An 18,844-nucleotide genomic window follows, 5' to 3' on the forward strand; every position below is an offset into this window, starting at 1 on the left:
ATAGTTTCTGATTCTTTGTATGTGGTAAATTTATGTCATGTGATAGCCACTGCATCCCTTAATGCTAATAACCCGATCATACAGGACTTACTTAAACAATTACAGCAGCTTCTTCAAAAACGAACTGAGCCCATCTTCATCACACATATTAGAGCCCACTCAGGTCTTCCAGGACCTATGGCTCAAGGAAATAAAACTGCTGACTTGCTAGCAATGCCTATATTTAAATCACCTATAGAGGAACATTCAGCCCTACACACAAATGCTCGCCGTTTACATGTGAATTACCAAATTCCATGGAGGCAAGCTAGAGAAATTGTAGAAAACTGCAACGTATGTGCACCGTTAACAAAAAAGACTCACATAGCAGGAGCAAACCCAAGAGGCTTACAGTCTAACGAACTTTGGCAAATGGATATAACTCAAACAGATTTATTTCCAAGGAAACCTTATCTTCATGTTGTGGTGGACACTTATTCTCGGTTTATGTGGGCAATTCCCATGTCTTCTCAAAAATCTAAGGCTGCTTGTAGTTTTCTTTTACAATGTTTCTCTGTGATGGGTATTCCATATTCTATAAAAACTGATAATGGGCCAGCCTATGTTAGCAAAACTTTTGAATTTTTTTGTAAGGAATGGCAGATAAGACATCTCAGAGGAATTCCTTACAATTGTAGGGGACAGGCCATTGTAGAAAGGACTCACAGAACCTTAAAAACTCAATTGCAAAAAAATAGAAAAAGAGGTTTACCACCAACGGATTTGCTGTCTTTGACTCTTATCACACTAAATTACTTTAACTTACCCCAAGGGGAAAGCTACACTGCAGCAGAAAGACATTTTAAAGAAGATATTCAGAGACAAGAAACAACCCATAAACCTATTTGGATCAAGGAGGATGAAAAATGGATAGCTGGCTATCTTCTCCTAAGAGGAAGGGGTTATGCCTATGTTTCTATAAATGATGACCCTCCCAAAAAATTTTGGGTTCCATTACGTCTTGTTAGAAATCGGGCTAGCACAAATGATCAGGTTCAGACTACAAACTCCCCTTCAGAGAAAAAACAGAATACTTCAGACACTAACAGCAGTAATATTACTAAGGTCTCTGGGGCAGGGAACGATTTAGCTGTCACACACCATACAATGAGTGAGACTGATGGTAGTGATAAACCCTTACACTCCGAGATGCAAAAGGAAAGACAGGAACCTGTCTTAACTGGGCTCCAAAATATAGGAAACTCTTGCTACATGAACTCAATATTGCAATGCTTGTATAATATTTCAGACTTAACTCAGTATTTTTATAAAGATCATTATAAAAAGGATATTAACAAGAAAAATCCGATGGGGCATGAAGGTAAATTAGCCGAAGAATTTGGTCGGCTCATCAAAACCATGGGAAATGGATTTCATAGATATATTAACCCTGAAAGCTTCAAAGTAACAATTGGTTTACTTAATGACCAGTTTGCTGGACACAATCAACAGGATCCTCACGAACTACTGATGTTCCTAATAGAGGGATTACATCAGGACTTGCTTACTGTAAATCTAATGACAGACAAAACTACACATCTCATGGGAAATGAAAATTATGAACAATTTAGTCCAGAACACCAAAAGGCTCATAAATCTATTATTTATGATCTCTTTCAAGGACAATTCAAATCTATACTCCAGTGTCTCACTTGCCACCAAAAGTCTGAGGTTTATGAGACATTTGTTCATTTGTCTTTGGCTGTTACATCTACAGATAAATGTACATTACAGGAATGCCTCTCTGAATTTTTTAAAGAAGAAGAATTAAGAAATGACAACAAAGTTCTGTGCAACAGTTGCAAAAATAGAAGGGATTTTTCAAAGAAAACGTACTTATGGAAACTGCCACCAGTACTTATAATACACTTGAAACGTTTTGCTTTTGATGGCAAACAAATAAAAAAATTGCATACTTATGTAGATTTTCCTTTAGAAGACCTCAATTTAGAGGAATTCACTTCAGAGAATAAAAGCAAGATTAAGAAATACAACTTATCATCGGTGTCAAACCATTATGGTAAAGTTCACTATGGACACTGTACTTCATACTGTAAAATTGCTGCAAAACAACACTGGATCAATTTTGATGACAAGAAGATCAAAAAAGTCCCTAATACATTGGTGAAATCCACAGCAGCATACATCCTGTTTTATACTTCTTAGAGATCTACAATGAACACCAGATAATCATTTTACTTCCTTATCAGTTGCTATTAATGCTCTAGGATTCTTTCCACAGGCATGATCAATGAATATAGATTGAAAATCATGAATCCCCAATGTGTTTCCTTGTAGGATGGATTTATGTCTTAATTTCATTATTGCTCTAGGTCTCAGTTAATCATGAAATTTTACAAATTAATTTAGTCAAGGTTCACCTGAAAGAGAAATTTCTCATCATATTAATGTTGTTTTTCTTTCTAGGTATACTCATTTAACGACTTTCACTCTTTTTATTTTAACATCATTGCTTTATTTCCCTCAATTTAGGTTTTAAGACGCTTACATAATGATAATTTTAGGTGGACTTTCTTCACAGTGCTTCTTGCCTATGATTGATTATCATAAAGTTACTGTTATACAATAACTTTGTATATATACTGATATACACGTATAGTAGAGTTGTCCATGTTTGTATTATGCATGAAATTCTCTTTCAGATCTGCTAGGCAAAACCATAAAAAAAAAATTTTTTTTTGTGAATTTGAAATGATTTATCTAAACAATTGCCGGCTATTACATTTTAAGGAGCTTTTAATTGATTCAGCTGAATTCTCTTTTGCTCTATTTTGGATCCTTTCCAACAAATATTTTTTAGTATGAGTGAGTGTTATGGCCATATTTTTTGTGAAGTCTGTGTATGTATGTCTTGTTTAGTGTCTGTCTGTTCTGCATATTTTGTATATAGTTTCCTTTTTCCTAACTTTATCTTCCCCAAATTAGTCTTCCTTATCCTTCCTTCTCTCTTCCTAGTCCTTAACATTTTAATTTTCAGGATTTCACATGTGCAACCCATCTCCTTCACCCACAACTACAAGCTTCCTGATCTCGGCGGGAAGAAGAAATCCATGACTGTTGGAGTTTTACACCATATATGCTGCAAACTTGCTGGAAATGAAGCCACCTGGGATTTGTGTCACAATGTAACACCAGAGAAAAGATCCATGGACAAGACCCACAGTCTCTGGATCCCAGTTAAACTGTGCTATCTGAATTTCTGGTTTTCCATCCACATACAAAATGCTATTGTTGACCGTTTCTACAATGGCTACCCCAAGATTGCACCGATCCCAAAGGAAATACAGAAGCCCAACCAACTTATGATGTAATGATGTAATGCTTGGGGATGCCCCAACACATGGATGACTGTACTGGCCTTCCTTCTTCATTCAGCTTGATGTTATCTCCTGTACAAGGCTTCAACCGGCTTTTCCAGACCCATCAAGTGTCTTCTGCCGGTCTTTTTGGAGTTCCAGACCCCTCATATTTACACATTGGTATTGAACTCTGTAGAAATTACATCTGTTGTTTTTCCTATAACTGTAATCCTTTGAAGTTATGTTTGGTACTTCGCTTCTTTTGACTATCGTAATTAATGTTTTTTTATTTTAGTTTTTAATATTAGGAATCGATGTTGTATTACATTAAGGTTTTGCTTTCTTGACTTTAGGTTTGTGAGTTATATATTATTGTCTATAATTTCCCAAATGATATTTTTGTCTGTTCTCAGGGTTTTTTGCGTGGGCGCATCATAGGCAAAATACTAGGTTTATAGAAGGTTCCATCCATTTTGGATGGGCCCTCAAGTTGTTTATTTACACAGGGAGGGTCTCTGCCTTAAACATTTTGTTTTGGTTTGTGACTTAAGCTCCCATCTATAAATAGTCGACATCAATTTCAGACATCTTATGGACTTCAGACCGGATTAAGAACTTGGACTAAGTTCAGATACCTATTGATCATCATTGCAGTGGCTCCCCACTGTGCAGAGGGTGTATGTGCCACTTCTTCCGAAATAAAGGCCTAGTTCAATGCCCTCAAAGATGGGCTTTCTGGTCTACCTGAACTTGAATGAAAATGGAGCTGGAGAGATAGCATGGAGGCGAGGCGTTGGCCTTTCATGCAGAAGGTCATTGGTTCAAATGCCGGTATCTGCCAGGAGCAATTTCTGAACGTGGAGTCAGGAGTAACTCCTGAGCACTGCCAGGTGTGACCCAAAAACGACCACCACCACCTACAACAACAACAAATAAAGAAAAGGTGCTTCTTCTTGCCTGCTACACAACCTTTCTGGTGTCTCTTCGAAAGATCTATGTACGTTTTAGATTTATCTTCTCAGGAGCTTGTAGTTGATTCCTTGATACATGTTTCTGGTTTTAGACACCCTGTGCTTAGGTTAGAAGTTTTTCTTTACATTTTCCTGTGATGCGCTTATGCAAACAGCCGCTCTTTTATTATTGACTAATTTTTCTTTTAATAATTGTAGACAATAAGTTTAATTGTAAACAATTAAGTTTGTTTACTAAAAACAAAAGGGGGAATTGTTGTGTATGTAAATATTTTGGGGGATTACTATGTTGCTCACCCTAATCTGATTAGGTGATTGTGCCCTACCCTAGGGTGTGACCTGGCATTCTGCCCCCACCCTAGGGTAGGACCTGATTCTGCTTCCACCATTGGTTGGTATCTGATCCCACCATTGGGTGGGACCTGACTCTGGACTATAAGAGCAAGGGTCTGTGGAAGGCGAGAGGCTTTTGCTGGCTGGAACTGAATCGGAGTCTTTGGACTTCAGTTTTGTCCATCCGAATAAAGCAAATATTTCCACGAGCCTGATTGTCTGCGAGCTGTTTACCCGCCGTTTCACCTCAGAACCGTGGGCTAGACAGGGTGGCAGACACGTGCTACGAGCTGGAAGAAAAGGGCCTCATTCTCCATCCCTCCATCAGTCAACCTCTTCAGGGGCTGTCCTGCTACAATACATAATGCCCCTCCTGTAACAATATTTAAAAGGAGGGAGGGAGGGGGCCGGAGAGATAGCATGGAGGTAAGGCGTTTGCCTTTCATGCAGGAGGTCATCGGTTCGAATCCCGGCGCCCCATATGGTCCCCTGTGCCTGCCAGGAGCAATTTCTGAGCCTGGAGCCAGGAATAACCCCTGAGCACTGCCAGGTGTGACCCAAAAACCAAAAAAAAAAAAAAAAGGAGGGAGGGAGGGAGAGAGAGAGAGAGAGAGAGAGAGAGAGAGAGAGAGAGAGAGAGAGAGAGAGAGAGAGAGAGAGAATGAGAGAATGAGAAAATGTCTGCTATAGAGGGGAGCAGCTGGGGTGGGAGGGAAAGGGAAACTGGGGGCATTGGTGCACTGGTGGTGAAGGGTGTTGGACATTTTATGACTGAAACTCAATCATGAACAACTTTGTAAGGGTATCTTACAGTAGTTCAATTAAAACATTTATAATAAAACCAAAACAATGTCTTGAGGGAGAAAGACCAAATATTAGTTGTGTTTATACCTCCAGGTTCCAGATCTCTCTCCTGGAATGTTGATTACATAGTAGCCCAAGTAGTGGCAGATGTGACTGAGATAAAAGAACAGTGTTTGGGCCGGAGAGATAGCACAGCGGTAGGGCATTTGCCTTGCACGGAGCCGATCCAGGACAGAAAGTGGTTCAAATCCCGGTATCCCATATGGTCTCCCATGCCTGCCAGGAGCAATTTCTGTGCTCAGAGCCAGGAGGAGCCCCTGAGCACCACCAGGTGTGAGTCCAGAACAAAAACAAACAAACAAACAAACAAACAAGAACAGTGTTCAACCTCTCTGTGGGCCTATAGATAACTTTGGAACAAGTAAAGAATTAGATTTCAATTTCTCCAAGAGATTGCTTAATAGTTACCTAGAGGCCTACCTCCTAGAAGTACTTTCGGTTTTTAATAAAATATACATGAATGGACTTATTCTCACCAAAATCATCACGTTAATACTTCAAGTGAAAGCTAATTGTTTTATTCTATTAGTTTGTTTTTCATGATCTGTTTTTACTATTTCACTCATAGCAGAAGGAATAATGAACAACAGTCTTTCAGTCCCACAGTATGAAAGAAGGAAGAAAAGTAAGACAATTTTACCCATCAATTAGAATAGAGCTGGGCAGTTTCAATTCCCGGCATCCCATTAGGTCCCCTGAGCCAGGAGCGATTTCTGAGCACAGAGCCAGAGGTAACCCCTGACCGCCACTGGTTATGGCCCATAAAACAAAACAAAAGAACAGATCTGAAAAACAAAACAAAACAAAACAAAAAAACAAAAAACAAAAAAGGGGCGGGAGAGATAGCATGAAGGTAGGGCGTTTGTCTTTCATACAGAAGGACGATGGTTAAAATCCCAGCATCCCATATGGTCCCCCGAGCCTGCCAGGAGCGATTTCTAAGCGTGGAGCCAGGAATAACCCCTGAGCGCTGCTGGGTGTGATCCAAAAACAAACAAACAAAAAACAAACAAACAAACAACAGATCTGGAAGTAAAATAATAAACTAGTAAGATAGCATTTAAAATATTTAAAATACATGTAGAACAAAGAGAAATAGCAATGAAATCAGCATAGCTTCTTTTTTTTTTTTTTTTTTTTGGTTTTTGGGCCACACCCGTTTGACGCTCAGGGGTTACTCCTGGCTATGCGCTCAGAAATCACCCCTGGCTTGGGGGGACCATATGGGACGCCGGGGGATCGAACCGCGGTCCTTCCTTGGCTAGCGCTTGCAAGGCAGACACCTTACCTCCAGCGCCACCTACCTGGCCCCCAGCATAGCTTCTTTTTTTTTTTTTTGGTTTTTGGGCCACACCCTGTGACGCTCAGGGGTTACTCCTGGCTATGCGCTCAGAAGTTGCTCCTGGCTTCTTGGGGGACCATATGGGGTGCCGGGGGATCGAACCGCGGTCCGTCCTAGGCTAGCGCAGGCAAGGCAGGCACCTTACTTCCAGCGCCACCGCCCGGCCCCCCAGCATAGCTTCTTAACCTAGATTAGAAAGAGTCTAACCAAAATATAAATCAGCCATAGACTGAAATTCACTCTCTGGAACTTTCTTCTTCAATTAAAAAAAAAAATCACCTGACTCAGAGCTTGAAGAATGGTTTCAAGCACCTGCCTTGAAAGCTTGAAGCTGCAGGTTGGATTCCCAAGGGTACCCACATGCACCAGTGACTGCTGGCTGGGCTGGGAGGGGTGTGCACTCCCTGACAGACAGGTGTGTGCATACACCAGGACTAAACCTGGGTGAGCACCGCAGCCAGCAGTGTGACCCTGCAGAGTACTTCAACCAGCCCCCACAAGCACCACTAGTAAAGTGTGGGATCCACAAGCAAATGTGTGTGACTTCCATCACCACAACAAGCAACAACAAAGGGAATGGAGGAGGGGAAATACCTATCGTTTTTTGCTGCATTGGATCTGAATATTTGAATAGCAATAACACCTTTAGACAAAAAAATCTCTGCAGTTCCTTTTATCAGCCGAAAGGAAACTGTTAACAAGAGGAAAAGTTGGTTAAAAAAAAAAAAAAGCATGGGGCCGGGCGGTGGCGCAAGAGGTAAGGTGCCTGCCTTGCCTGCGCTAGCCTTGGACGGACCGCGGTTCGATCCCCCGGTGTCCCATATGGTCCCCCAAGCCAGGAGCAACTTCTGAGCGCATAGCCAGGAGTAACCCCTGAGCGTCAACAGGTGTGGCCCAAAAAACAAACAAACAAAAAAAAGCATTAAAAAAGGAGCTAGAGCGATAGATAGCACAGATGGCAGGATGTTCACCTTATACCTGGCCAACCTGGGTTTGTTCCCTAGCATCCCATATGGTCCTCTGAGCCTACCGGAAGTGATTTCTGAGTGCAGAATCAGGAGTAAAGCCTGAGCACCACTGGGTATGCCTCCCCATCTAAAAGAAAATAAAGGCATAAAAATGTTCACCATATAATAATGAAAATTCTAGGGAAATATCAGGGGGTTGTCCCCTCCATTAAATTGACATAAATAAAACAATTGGAGATATACTAGATTAATAGTGTAGCAGGTAGGCGTTTGCCTTGCACGTGGCTGACTCGGGTTCAATCCCTGACACCTCATGTGGTCTCCTGAGCCTTCCAGGAGTGATCCCTGAGCACAGAGCCAGGAGTAAATCTGGTCACTGCTAAGTGAGCCCTCCCCCCCTCTTTCTTTTGTAACTCCCTCTGTGCAGGGGAGAGTTAGGGAAAGGGACATTTTGATTCTTTATAGGTAGGAATGAATATTGACCCCTGACATTCAGACCAGACAATTGGGTGATTATCTCTCAATACCATTAGCACAGAGCTGGGCCTGTGTTCATCGAGCCTGTTCAGTACAGCGTGTCTATCTAAGGTTCTTGGGAATAAATGCCAAGAATACAAATGTCCTTACTTAACTATTTTCTATGAATGTAATTGTGTTAATATCAGAGCACACACCTCATATAAAATTTAAACCATATTCTATCAAAGATGGAGGTAAAATTTTCTCTCACTTGACCTGTAGATTGTCACCAAATGTACTGATTTTTTTTATAAACTCTGGTAGGGACCACACATATCTACTCACCACACATACACTCACTTGTATTGATCTTGATTTCATCTGCACCTAGAGCACAACTACATTTACATTTTCATTAGTTTACTGAATTTCATAAATTCAGTATGAAATTGAATTATAAAATTAATGAGTTTCATAAATTTATTACATTAATTTAATTGTACTAAATTAAAGCAGAGACAGCAGGGATTCAGGAAGCCCATTGAGCCCTCTCTCAGCCCTACAGAAAATTGTAGAGAAAAATAAAGGAAGTATAGCTATGAATTAGAAAAAAGAGAATAAATTTGTGAGAAGTTGGTCCTGTTATCACAAAGGGGCATAATCTCATTATAGAGGCAAGAACATGTCTTTGGGGAGGAGACCCACTGGTGCTCAGGATTTGCTCCTGGTTCTGCATTCAGGATCATTTTTGGCAGGCTCTGGGATCATATGTGGTGCTAGGGATCAAATCCTGATTGGCTAACATGCAAGACAAGTGCCTCACAAAAACTTGTCTTTTTATTTGTTTGTTTGTTTGTTTGTTTGTTTTGGGGTCACACCCGGCAGCACTCAGGGGTTACTCCTGGCTCTATCCTCAGAAATTGCTCTTTGCAGGCTCAGGAGACCGTATGGGATGCCGGGATTCAAACCACCGTCCTTCTGTAGGCAAGGCAAATGCCCTACCTCCATGCTATCTCTCTGGCCCCAACTGTAACACTTGATAGTTTCCAGAACCTTCTTCCCTGTGTCTCTGGAAACTTCTGGTTCTTTATTTTTGGTATTTTTGTTTTATTTTGTTTTGGGGACACACCCAGTGATGCTCAGGAGTTACTATTCCTGGCTATGTGCTCAGTAATTGCTCCTGGCTTGGAGGACCATTTGGGATGCTGGGGATCAAACCAAGGTCTGTCCTGGATCAGCTGTGTGCAAGGCAAATGCCCTACTGCTGCACTATCACTCCGGCCTGACTTCTGGTTCTTGCTCTCAGCATCCTATGTGGGCATTTTAGCAGCCACTTCATGAGCTCTCTGCTCTGCTTTGGCCCAGTATTCCCAACTTGCTTCAGTGCTCAAGGGAAAAACTGTTAGATTTCTCAAAAGCAATGAACTTGAACCTTTTCTTTTGAGGGGGACCTGCAGAAGAACAATTAGGTCCTCCTCACAATTGCCTTGATTTAACAGCCTGTGAAATGTGGTGGCCCAGGAAGATGTCGCCTTCTGAATGCAACAGGGAACCTTATGATGTGTCTTCATAGGGAAGATGTCCCCTCTGCAGGCAGCAGAAACAATGAAGGCAAGACCCTTTCATGCAAGTGGGTGGTTTGATGTTTTAACTACTGCACACAGAACTCCAGAACCTTCTCTGGTGAGAGCAACTCTCTCCAATTGGTAGAATAGCTCACACTCTCTTTTCCCCCAGATCGAAATTCCCCTGGAGAGGACTGGAGCAATAGCACAGCAGGAAGAGTATTTGCTTTGCATATGGTCAACCTGTATTGGATCCCAGCATCCCATGTGGCCCTCCAAGACCACCAGGAGTGATTACTGTGTGCAGAGCTGGGAATAACCCCTAAATATCTCTGGGTGCAGCCTCAGTACTGAAAACAAACAGACAAACACACAAAAAAAGAAATTCCCTTGGAGCCGTCCAGGGATCTGCTTGTAGACATTGGGTACAAACTTAACTTGACTTCTAGAACCAGTAGCAGCTTCTTTATGCCTAGGAGGAAGGAAAGAGTCTATTTTCCTTTTTCTTTTTCTTTTTTTTTTTGAAGGGGTCACACTCGGTGGCACTCAGGGGTTACTCCTGGCTCTGCACTCAGAAATCACTCCTGGCTCCAAGGACCATATAGGATGCTGGGGATCGAACCCGTATCCATCCTGGGTCAGTGCTTGTGCTTCTATTCCAGCCCGGTCTATTTTTCAACTAGAGGCTTCACAAAGTAGTATTAGCAGGATATTCCAGTAATCTAAGTATGCTCAATTTGAAACTGAAAGATTTCCTTAAGGGTTAGAGAGATAGGACAGCAGGGAGGTCACTTGCCTTATATTCAGTGGCCCTGAATTTGGTCCCCAGCACTCAATACAATTCCCCAGTTCCTGCCAGAGTGGTCCCTGAGTGCAGAGCTAGGAGTAAGAAAAGGAAGGAAGGAAGGAAGGAAGGAAGGAAGGAAGGAAGGAAGGAAGGAAGGAAGGAAGGAAGGAAGGAAGGAAGGAAGGAAGGAAGGAAGGAAGGAAGGAAGGAAGGAAGGAAGGAAGAAGGAAGGAAGGAAGGAAGGAAGGAAGGAAGGAAGGAAGGAAGGAAGGAAGGAAGGAAGGAAGGAAGGAAGGAAGGAAGCCAGAGTGATAACACAGTAATAGGGCATTTGCCTTGCATGTGGTGGACCGGATTGGATCCCCAGATCCCATATGATCCCCTGAGTCTGCCAGGAGCAATTTCTGAGCGCAGAGTCTGGAGTAATCCCTGAGAACCAGCAGGTGTGGCCCAAAAACATATCTAATGGAATTATTCACTCTGGGCCTACCAAGACTAAATCCCCAGCAAAGTTTCTGTTTTTGCCCATGCTCAGGGCCAATGCAGTGCAGGGGATTAAAATCTGGAGCTTCCACATTAAACTCTTCATTAATTGCAGTTTGGACCCCTAAGAATTCCCTTGCCCGAGTGGTTTTCCCAGTGTCCAAACTCCCCTCCTTGGCCTTCAGAAGGACTGAGGCAAGGTCACCTGTACAGTCAAGAGTCAACCAGTTCTAACTTGAGAAATCCAAATGGGATCCATTCTTCCTGGTGTTAAGGGGGGGTCCATGAAAGCCCACTGCTTCAAATAAAGACCATAAATCTTCAGAAAATGCAAACAGCAAACAGATTTATTGATTCTAGCTAGCTGGGGCACCAGGAACAGCCATGCAGACAGACTGAAATCAGAAGCCCTGGGCAATCTAAGGGGGTGTCTTTTATAGGTTTAAGGAACCTTAGGAAGAGGGTCAATATAGAAAGTAGGGCTTGTAGAATGCACCAATCCCTAGTCTAGTTTCAAACACAATGTCCAATCAGATGGTGTGCTTGTCCTTTTTCAAATAGGGTGAAAACCTTAGATGGGGCAAGCAGAAGTCCATTCTTTTGCCCAAATATGCAAATATGACAAGCTTATCTTAGAAGGGGTGTTGGCTAATGGTTATCAGGACTGCAGGCCTTTGATATCTCAAGGTAAATTCTGGAGAAAGGCTTAACAGGTATCTATATCTGATCACCTATTTGAGTTATTATAATAATCTAATATCTATTTTCATATATTTTCCCTTAAGATTGAGGAGAAGATTTCCTAAAGGTGTCATCACTAATAGTGTTCTGCATCCAAGACCCCACAGGAGGAGTAAAGTTTGCTAAAAAAGAAAATAAGAGAAGAAAGAAGAAGAAAATACAGTCCGGGTGATGGAGTCTTATATAGCTAATTTTATATCTAACCCGAGGGCCAGCCAGACTCAAGGTCAGTCAGCCAGACTTAAGGTCAGTCAAGGGCATAACCTGGATTCAATCCATCTGGAGAACCTGTAGCAACATTGAGAATGTCCATGTTATGCAATGCCCTGGGGCCTGGGAGATGCTGAGTGCTGGAGCCCCAGGCTACATTACTACCCCTCCTCCAGTCAGTTGTTGCATGGAGCAACACTACAGGGGAGCTAGTCTTAGCAACAAGTTGAAGAAGAAGAAGGAGGAGGAGGAGGAGGAGGAGGAGGAGGAGGAGGAGGAGGAGGAGGAGGAGGAGAAGAAGAAGAAGAACAACAACAACAACAACAACGAAAAAAAGGATAGGAAAAAGAAGAGGAGGAAGAAGTAGAGAAGAAAAAAGGAGAAAGAGGAAGAAGAGAAGAGGAAGAGGAGAAGAGAAGAGAAGGAGAAAGATAAGGAGGAAGAGGAAGAAGAGAAGAGGAAGAGGAAGAAGAGGAGAAGAAAGAGGAGAAGGAGGAAGAAGAAAAGAGGAAAATAAAAAGAGAAGAGGGGGGCCCGGAGAGATAGCACAGTGGCGTTTGCCTTGCAAGCAGCCGATCCAGGACCAAAGGTGGTTGGTTAAAATCCCGGTGTCCCATAGGGTCCCCCGTGCCTGCCAGGAGCTATTTTTGAGCAGACAGCCAGCAGTAACCCCTGAGCACTGCCGGATGTGGCCCAAAAACAGAGAGAGAGAGAGAGAGAGAGAGAGAGAGAGAGAGAGAGAGAGAGAGAGAGAGAGAGAGAGAGAGAGAGAGAGAGAGAGAGAGAGAGAGAGAGAGAGAGAGAGAGAGAGAGAGAGGAGAGAGAGAGAGAGAGAGAGAGAGAGAGAGAGAGAGAGATGGAGAAGAAAGAGGAGAAAAATAAGGAGGAAGAAGAGAAGAGGAAGAGGAAAAGAAGATAGAGGAGGAGAGGGAAAAGGAAGAAGAGAGGAGGAAGAGAAGGAGAAAGATGGTAAGAAGAGGAGGAAGAGAAGAAGAAAGAGGAGGAAGATAAGAAGGAAAAGATAAGGAGGAGGAAGAAGAGGAAGAGGAGGAGGAGGAAGAGAAAGAGGGAAAAGAGAAGAAAAAGAAGAGCAGCAATAGCAGCCTGATTTTAGGGAGAGATGGTTTTGCCAGAAATAATCTCCTTTGTTAACCACTTTTGCTGTGTTCACCCTTTGCAGTACCTATGTATTGCTCAGAGTGGAGCTGCCTGATCCCTGAATCATTTTGTGAAGTCAATTAGGTCTCAACATTTGTGAATTTTGTTTTTTAGCAAGAGAAAACAACAAAACTGGAAAGACAACCAGAAAGAACCATCTGGGCTTGATGCTGCCAATAGAATCTGGGGTATAATTGGACATGTGCTTAACGACCTACAAGAGCTCTAGGGAGTGTTTGTTGTTGTTTTTTTTTTCTGCCTCTAAAGCAGGGTGTCACAAAGAACATGACAAACAGCTCAGCATGTGCCCAGAAGAAGGATATTTCCTTTGAGCGGACTTCTTGAGCCTTTGCATGAAATTAGGCAGATCTAAAGAGGTGATGGTTATGGAAATTTTCAAACCTCAGTGGAACACCTAATCTAACTCTGCAAAGATGGATTTAAACCTGACAAATTTCCTGTTCTGCCCTGAAAGATATTCTGAGATTAGAAATGTTGGCGTCACAGCATGAAAAGTATTTTGTGCTTATTTTAGTTCCAGGTAACCAAGAGACAGGAGGGAAAGTAGAAAAGGGGCGGGGGAAGGCATGAAGTAGAGGCAGAAGAATAAAATTGAATCAAAGTGGCCTCTGATGAAATAGAGCAATTAGAGGTATCACTCAGACTATGTAGTTTTTGTTTTTGTTTTTGTTTTTGGGCCACACCCAGCGATGCTCAGGGGTTACTCCTGGCTGTCTGCTCAGAAATAGCTCCTGGCAGGCACGGGGGACCGTATGGGACACCGGGATTCGAACCAACCACCTTTGGTCCTGGATTGGCTGCTTGCAAGGCAAACACCGCTGTGCTATCTCTCCGGGCCCAACTATGTAGTTTTTGAATTTCTTTTCTTTTTCTTTTTTTTTGTTTGTTTGTTTGTTTGTTTTGTTTTTGGGCCACACCCGTTTGACGCTCAGGGGTTACTCCTGGCTATGTGCTCAGAAATCGCCCCTGGCTTGGGGGTACCATATGGGACGCTGGGGGATCGAACCACGGTCCGTTCCTTGGCTAGCACTTGCAAGGCAGACACCTTATCTCTAGCGCCACCTTCCCAGCCCCAGTTTTTGAATTTCTAAGTAAAGAAGAAAATATTAGGTTGCATTGAAAGCCTTCTGCTGTGCATAGAGCCAGGTGTGGTAAGCTAGCAACCCATCTGGGTGTGTCCTAAAACCAAAAATAAAAATAAATAAAACTTTAAGCCTAGTATAAAGTCATAAGAAAATATGTATCAAAAATAAAGGATCCCAAAGAAGAGAAATTATTTATAGTTTATAAAAAAAAAAAAAAGAAGTAAGAGATTAAAACAGTGGGGAGGCCTTTGCTTTGTCCGTGGTCAACCCAGGTTCGATTCTGGGCATCTCATATGGTCTCCTGAGTGCAAGGCCTGAAGTTATCCCTGAGCAATGCTGAGTGTGGCTCCTAAACAAACAAAGAGAAAAACTGTTATGAACCAACCCCACTCCCCACCACAGATTAATCCGAGGATTAAGAAAACAAGGCAGGACCAGAGCCATAGTATAGCAAGGAGGCATTTGCCTTACACATGTGGCCAGTTTGTATTCAATCCCAGGCTTAGGTTCCCTGAGCCTGCCAGAGTAATTTCAGAGCACGGAGTCAGGAGTAACCTCTGAGTGCCCCTGGGTATGGCCCAAAGACCAAAATTAAAAGGAAAGAAATAAGAAATAGCACAGAGGTAGGGGCGTTTGCCTTGCACAAAGCCAATACAGGATGGACCTGAGTTCGATTCCTGGCATCCCTTCTAGACCCAAGAGCCTGTCAGGAGTGACTTCTGAGAGCAGAGCCAGGAGTAACCCCTGAGCATTGCCGGGTGTGGCCCAAAAAGAAAAATGAAAGAAAGACAGACATAATAGAAAAAAGCATGGGGTCAGGGGGCTCACAGCCTCATGGACTGAAACCCATGACTGTTTTCCGTGTAGAGTGTTTATTGTTTAGTACCAGTAAAGGCAGGAAGAAGAGCAAACACAGTTGCCTATCTCTGCTAATCAAATATGGGTAGACCTGTAAATATCAATGGGGTCTTCAGTAGCTAATGCAAAAGTCTGGATTGTCTTCTTTGTCGAGGGGGTAGACAAAAGATTGAATACAGGAGCTCTTACCAAGAGGGCATTCCTCACGGGTACCAGTATTCTGATAATTAGTAATTAAAGGACCCTAAGTCACTTTTTCAGACCCTGTCTTCAGACTTTCATCTTTCTTTTTTTCTTTTCTTGTAGACTATCATCTTTCTAGCTAAGTGTATTTATTTCCTGGAGGCCTGTATATCCAATAATAATAACAACAGAAAAAAAAGCAATAAGAGATGACTTTCTGAGAGATGTATTGAACTGGCTTGTGAAGGATGGATACAATTTGTACAGACAGTGATAAAAACAAGGAATGAAGATTTTTCATTCAAAGAAAGTGTTTCAGGGTTAAATTATGAGAAATTTCAAATATAAGATTTTCAATGTAGAAAAAAATAAAGACAAAAATTAATGTTTACCAAAAATGTGGTGCATTCTAAATATTCAGTTTTCTATGTGTCTCTAAATCACCTTAAGAAAGTATTTAGGGGGGCCGGGCGGTGGCGCTAAAAGGTAAGGTGCCTGCCTTGCCTGCGCTAGCCTTGGACGGACCACGGTTCGATCCCCCGGTGTCCCATATGGTCCCCCAAGCCAGGAGCAACTTCTGAGCGCATAGCCAGGAGTAACCCCTGAGCGTCACCGGGTGTGGCCCAAAAACCAAAAAAAAAAAAAAAAAAAAAAAAGAAAGTATTTAGGTGGGGACTGAAGAGATAGCACAGCATTTGGGCATTTGCCTTGCATGTAGCTGACCCAGAACGGACCTGGGTTCAATTCTTGGCATCCCATATGGTCCCCCAAGCCTGCCAAGAGAGATTTCTGAGTACAAAGCCAGGAGTAACCCTTGAGTGCCGCCATGTGTGGCCCCAAAACAAACACACCAACAAACAAATGAAAGTATTTAGAAGTCTAAATATAAGCCCTTTTTTAACCAATCCCTTCCTCCTGGAAAAATGTCTTACAGCTCTTCACCATAATCACCCCAAAAGATTCTGGAATATAGAAGCAGATGAAGACAAAGTTAAGAGTCTGTGCAGAGGGAATTAATATGATCTTGATTTCAGAAACATAAAAGACATTTTAGGTGAAATTCCCTTCTTTTTATTTGTGGAGATCAGAATAGTTTGGGCCACACCCAAGCTCAAGACTTTTATCTGGTTCTGTGCTTAGGTATCATTCCTGGTAGTGCTTGGGTGACTATACGTGATGTCAGGGACCCAAGTAGGGTAGGCCACATACATGTAAGGCAAGTATCTTAACTCCTTAATGCTCCTTCTATAGCTTTAAGAATTATTCCGGGGAAGCCATGCAGCATAAACATAATTTATGTTTTTAATGACTTACAGGGAATTTTTCTATTTCCTTCACTTGTTCTTTTTTTGTTTGTTTGTTTTTGTTTTGTTTTTGAGTCACACCCGGCGGTGCTCAGGGGTTACTCCTGGCTGTCTGCTCAGAAATAGCTCCTGGCAGGCACGGGGGACCATATGGAACACCGGGATTCGGACCAACCCCCTTAGGTTCTGGATCGGCTGCTTGCAAGGCAAACACCGCTGTGCTATCTCTCTGGGCCCCCTTCACTTGTTCTTTAGCAGCAGCTGCAATTATTTGCCTTCTCAGTGTCTCACACATTTTTTCCTCCACATCCACTTTAATTCTCTGGCAGAAGTGTGTATTAGTGAAGCCCAATGTACCTCTTCTTGAGTGGCGAAGACATTGGTGCCATAAATATCAGATAATCTCTTTGCCAAGAAGTAGTTTAATGAGAGAAGTAGTACTCTGTTATATGGTTTCTCAACAACAGAAACATTCCATCAAAATTAGTGTTCACTTCTCAGATCTGATTTTATGCTTTAGAAACCCCTTGTTTTTACTTGTGTTCCATACAAAATTTATCACCTCTCTCCCTTAATCAGAACATTTTCAGTGAAGTTAATCAACAAATGGGAGTTCATCAGGCGGAGATGTGAGCAAATCTGTCTATTTTTCTAGACTTCAGAAGATAGTGGGTTAAAAAAAAAAACAGGAGGGAGGGAAAAGAAAGGAAAATAAAAAGTGACCGAGTGGAATTAGAAAAGCTACAGTAGGGGCCGGAGAGATAGCATGGAGGTAAGGCGTTTGCCTTTCATGCAGAAGGTCCGTGGTTCAAATCCCGGTGTCCCATATGGTCCCCCGTGCCTGCCAGGAGCGATTTCTGAGCATAAAGCCAGGAGTAACCCCTGAGCGCTGCCGGGTGTGACCCAAAAACCAAAAACCAAAAAAAAAAAAAAAAAAAAAAAGCTACAGTAGATATCTATTGGACAGAGATTTCCTGGCTAAAACCAAATAAAATCTGATAGCCTAAAGCAATTTGAGCATCCTTTCAAAGTCAAAGTGATGGAGGCCTGAGTGATAGCACAGCAATAGGATGGATGCTTGCATACAGCGGACCCTGGTTTGATTCCTGGCATCCCATATGGTTCCCTCAACCTGCCAGGAGCAATGTTTGAGCACAGAGCCAGGAGTAACCCCTGAGCACAGCTGGGTGTGACCCAAAACCAAACAAACAAACAGGGCTGGAGAGATAGCATTGAGGTAAGGCATTTGCCTTGCATGCAGAAGGATGGTGGTTCGAATCCCAGCATCCCATATGATCCCCTGAGCCTGCCAGGAGCAATTTCTGAGCATAGAGCCAGGAGGAACCCTTGAGCGATGTTGGGTGTGACCCAAAAACCATTAAAAAAAAAAAAAGACTTACAATCAGAACCTTCAATGAGAACATCTAAAAGATCAAAATACACCAATCAAGTTACAGTCAACCAGAATCTCCAGTCAGAACTCAGCCATTCAGGACTTCCAATTAGGACATATCCAATCAGAACCTCTAATCAGGGCAATGGTCTTCACCTTTCGATACTAAAGCTATTTTTTTTTGACCTGTAGGTTTTTTGTTTGTTTGTTTGTTTTTTGAGTCACACCTGGCAGTGCTCAGGGGTTCCTCCTGGTTCTTTTTTTTTTTTTTTTTTTTGGTTTTTGGGCCACACCCGGTGACGCTCAGGGGTTACTCCTGGCTATGCGCTCAGAAGTCGCTCCTGGCTTGGGGGACCATATGGGACGCCGGGGGATCGAACCGCGGTCCGTCTCCTAGGCTAGCGCAGGTAAGGCTTACCTTACCTCCAGCGCCACCGCCCGGCCCCTCCTCCTGGTTCTATGCTCAGAAATCGCCCCTGGGAGGCTTGAGGGACCATATGACACGCTGGGATTCAAACCACCGTCCTTCTGTATGCAAGGCAAATGCACTACCTCCATGCCATCTCTCCAGCTCCTGACCTGTAGTTTTTTTATTATTTGGTGGGGGCCACACCCGGCGTTGCTCAGGGTTCACTCCCGAGTCTGAGCTCAGGAATCACTCCTGGTGGGCTTGGGGACAGTCAGAACCTCTCCTTCGCTCCTGGCAGTCTTAGGGGACCATATGAGATGCCAGGAATTGAACCCAGGTCTATCCTGGGTC

This window comes from Suncus etruscus, chromosome 6, assembly GCF_024139225.1.
Source record: "Suncus etruscus isolate mSunEtr1 chromosome 6, mSunEtr1.pri.cur, whole genome shotgun sequence".
Lineage (NCBI taxonomy): Eukaryota > Metazoa > Chordata > Mammalia > Eulipotyphla > Soricidae > Suncus > Suncus etruscus.